Here is a 3990-nt window from a genome sequence, read left to right as displayed (position 1 = left end):
TTTCTTCCAGATGGGGCGGCGCTGCGCGTGCCGTCTCCTGTCTGTTTGCTTCTAATCCTCGGAATGCATCTCTGGCAGAAGGACCGCTGTTCTCCAACCACGAATCTCACACAACCTCTCTGGACCAGTCGCATCTTAAACACAACAGGTTAGTGTGCTATTTATTATTATTTTTCAGATTTCGTCTGTTTCGCACGTGTTCCTGCCATATTTTTACCGGCTTCTAAGTACCATATGTGATTTGGCCGCAGGTGTGTGCATTAAATGTAAAGTGGATGTGGACTGTGCGCGCATTGCATGGAAATTAGGAGGGTTTGTCTAACTGTGGAGCTTCCTATCTGAAGCCTCCTTCTAGTCTGAAATAAGTGGGGATAGAATCTGCAATTCACGAAAAAAACAAACAACAAACAACAACAAAAAACATCGGATCTGCTACATCTAGATGCATGTTTCAACAGACCTGCTGTTATTCGCCTTGAGAGTAAAGGAGTGTTCCATGACAAATCTCAGCTTGGCATGTCGCAGTCCTATCTCAGTGTAAATTTGAAAAATTCCAGTCAGAAGGAAAAACTGCACACTTTAATATTTTCTCATAAAGTGAAGAATAAAAAGATCCCTTTATCTTGCTTTAATAGACTGGCAGTGTAACACAGTTATGTACAAAAATATTAAACTCAGCAATTCATAATTGATCCTGTTTTGATTGCCAATTTATTTTTGTTAACATCTGAAACTTGTTTTAAATATACTTAATACTGTGTGATTTACTGCCTCTATTATGGTTAGGATATACTCACAATTGCCTGAAAGTTGTTGGTACACACATAAGGACCTATCTGGGTTCTGCGAGATGCATTCAACTGAGACTTGGTAAGTCTCTCATGATATGCTGTTACATCAACAGTACAATGAGATAGGAATTTCTTGAACAGTTCCAGGGTCTCATTTATAAAACTTTGAGCATGATTTATATTGAAAGTATGAATACATCCAAAAGACAAAAATGGTGCACTAAAAACAAATTTTGATTCATAAATCCATGCATACACACATCAGCAAGCAATCTTTATTTATAGATAACAGCTGTTGTCTATAAATAAAGAAATAAAACTTTGTGTACAAGGTCCTGCCTCAGGTTCTGCCCTCTGCATGTTACCACATTCAATCATAAAAGGTCAATGCGAAGCACCTCATGAATGTCAGTGTTTATTTAAATGAGTCAGCTGATCATCTTATTCCATGATTAACGATGGCAACCACAGGGAAATTAGGGGGAAGAATGCAATTTCATCAAAAGTAATGTGAGTGGAGTGGAAATTGAAAACATTTTTGGTAGCCAGATTGACAGGAAATAATGTTTAGACACCACCACCGGCATTTTAGGAGGCTGATAGCATGCTCCACAGTTGTGCTCTCATGGATGTGCATATTGTTGAAATGTACCTCCTCTGCAGTCGGGGGGGAGTTGGAAACTAGGTTAGGAGGCAGCACATGTGGTGACAAATGTCCCCTTGCTGGTTGTAGCATGACAGTGTGTCTGTATATTTAGTCCAAATAATTAAAATTCCAGAAGTTAGTTTTTCATGGACTCATGGTCTCTCCACGGTGTAGGAAAATCTGACGTATTGGCTCGCCAGGTTAACAATGTCATCCAGGATGTTGGGTATTATTGAGCTTGCTAATGTCTGATATCCCAGTCCTATGGATACCTTTGCAGAATTATGTTGTTCCTTAAAGTGGCTTTGGAGAGTTAATCAGGGTTTCCTACAGCGTGCCCCCCTGCAAGGTGTGTGTTTTTGTTTTTATAAAAAAAAAAAATTAGATATATTTTTTTTAAATTGAAAAAAAAAAAAAAAAAAAAAATAAATATATATATATATATATATATATATATATAGCCAGGCTGCAAGCGTCTCTTCTGAGGTGAGCATTTTACTGTTAGGACATTATTATTCCTGAAAGAAAGATGGGTTTATAGTTTTCATGCATTGATCAGGGACTGTGCACCAATCACACCTCTGCGCGTTGACCATGTCATGCGCACTGTTGTGCTTTAACCTCTGAAGTTTATCTCTGTGCGGATCACTCATATAGGCTGACCTATGTGGACATTTATATAAACCCCCTGTGAGGATCCATGTTTCTATGTATAATTCAAGGAAGGAGTCAAGTTTAAATCCACCATGTTTGCTTTGTTCGCGCAGCTCAGTGTGAACCCCAAATGTTCACATCGAGTCTGTGCTCTATGTTCTATGTACACGTTGAGCGTACAGTGAGAATGATACTTCTTCGTGAACAAAGCATTATGTGTGCCATGTGCATTTACGTCTCAACATGCTGACTCTGTGTTTGCACTGATAAAGTTTGAGTTCCCAGTTAGCTCTTGCATTATGGACCGGTGGTTCAGCCCTTGGAGGACCTTTTGCGCTCACCATGTTGTTGCGCAGCATGTTGGTTTATTAAGGCATGTCAACCCAGGTGAAAAATAAATATACTAAACATGTTAAATTTTAGCATACTTGAAGCCAGACTAATTATCAGTATACTTGAAGTGTGTTATTTTGGAACTAATTTTTTACTTGGTGTATTTTAATAGTAATTAAATTTTAGAAAAGCACAATTTAAAGTGTACCAAGTGTACTATAACATGCTTTTTTGGACCAACTAAAGTTATACTTTATAGTATTTTATGTAATATAAACGTGCCTGATTAGTATATCTTGAGTGTACTATTTTTTTGATTGAATTACATTTAAAATATATTTAGAATGTATTTTAAGTGTGCTGGCATTACATATTGTATATTAATAGTGTGATTACAGTATGCTACAATTACACTTTTGGTTTATTATAATTGCTAATGAAGTACACTTTTCAGTTACTCATCACTGTGCTGCTTTGCCACTTTGTACATTACATGCTTCATACACACATCAGTACTGCAAACACATCAGGTTACCAGAACACAGAAGAATCCATTACAACACACTTTACAGGTGAAAAAACTTACATTGTTTATTCAATATATTCACATTTTTCAAAAGTACATTGCTAATATACTATCACAGAATTGTACAAATTGTCAATATATTCAAAGTTTACAGACAACACGCTCATGAAAATTGGCACACTAAAACAATACGTACACTTTAGAGGAAATGTGAAAAAAGTTTCACCAAAGACAGAGTATTGTTTTAATACAACGTCACAGTATTCCAGTATTACTGCAGACAAACTGACATTTCTCCTTCCTAAGAACAGTGAGGATCAACGACAGAACATTCCCGTTCACTGCACCTTTCAGAAACCTACAAAAAAGAACAATAGAGCAATTAAACAGAGAAAGCATTTGTATTTTAAAGAGAACAGAAAAACGGCAAATAAAAAATAATACTTACAATTTTAAGACGTTGTGGACTCGCCATGTATGTGACATCATCAGAAATGATGATGATTGGGAACGTATGACTGGAGTGGAAAGACATTTCTGGGTGTCTTCTTTGCCTCTTTATGTTAGAAGTAGAAAAAAATAGTCAGCAATATCATAGAATCAGTTGATGTTGGCATTAACTATGAAGCTGTTTTAAGTGTGAACTTAAGGAGACAAACTACCTTAAAATCTTTCCATCCATGATATGAACACGCTGATCCTTGCAGGGTAGTGAGGGGGGCTGGTGGTGCCCATCTCCAGCAGCCATCAGATGAGAGGCGGGGTTCACCCTGGACAGGTCACCGGTCCATCACAGGGCCCTGAAAGCCAACAATGAATGCAATGTATGAAAGAGAAATGGTAGATTAACAAGGGGAATAAATTCTGTTCAATTATTTTAAATATTTTTCCATATTTGCCATATTTTACGCATTAAACAAATGCGTTAAATGCCTAACATGTCTATTAAGCACTTAGTGTTGGAAACACACCAGTTTTTGCTGCTGTTAAAAATTTACCTGGCTTCTCAGTGTAAAAAAAAAAAAAAAAAAAAGACATAC

General features: G+C 36.9%; 1 long non-coding RNA gene across 1 annotated transcript in view; it reads left to right on the top strand.

Moving 5' to 3' along the window:
* Nucleotides 1-3990, top strand: part of LOC106940804 (uncharacterized) — a 44472-nt gene continuing 40482 nt past the window's right edge. Inside the window, exon 1 of the long non-coding RNA XR_001423206.1 lies at nucleotides 1-148. This is a non-coding gene — a long non-coding RNA (uncharacterized LOC106940804). The remainder of the gene's footprint in view (nucleotides 149-3990) is intronic.

This window comes from Poecilia latipinna, unplaced genomic scaffold (assembly GCF_001443285.1).
Source record: "Poecilia latipinna isolate Pla-1442-1.1 unplaced genomic scaffold, P_latipinna-1.0 Scaffold3366, whole genome shotgun sequence".
NCBI lineage: Eukaryota > Metazoa > Chordata > Actinopteri > Cyprinodontiformes > Poeciliidae > Poecilia > Poecilia latipinna.
This window is presented reverse-complemented; position numbering and strand designations above follow the sequence as displayed.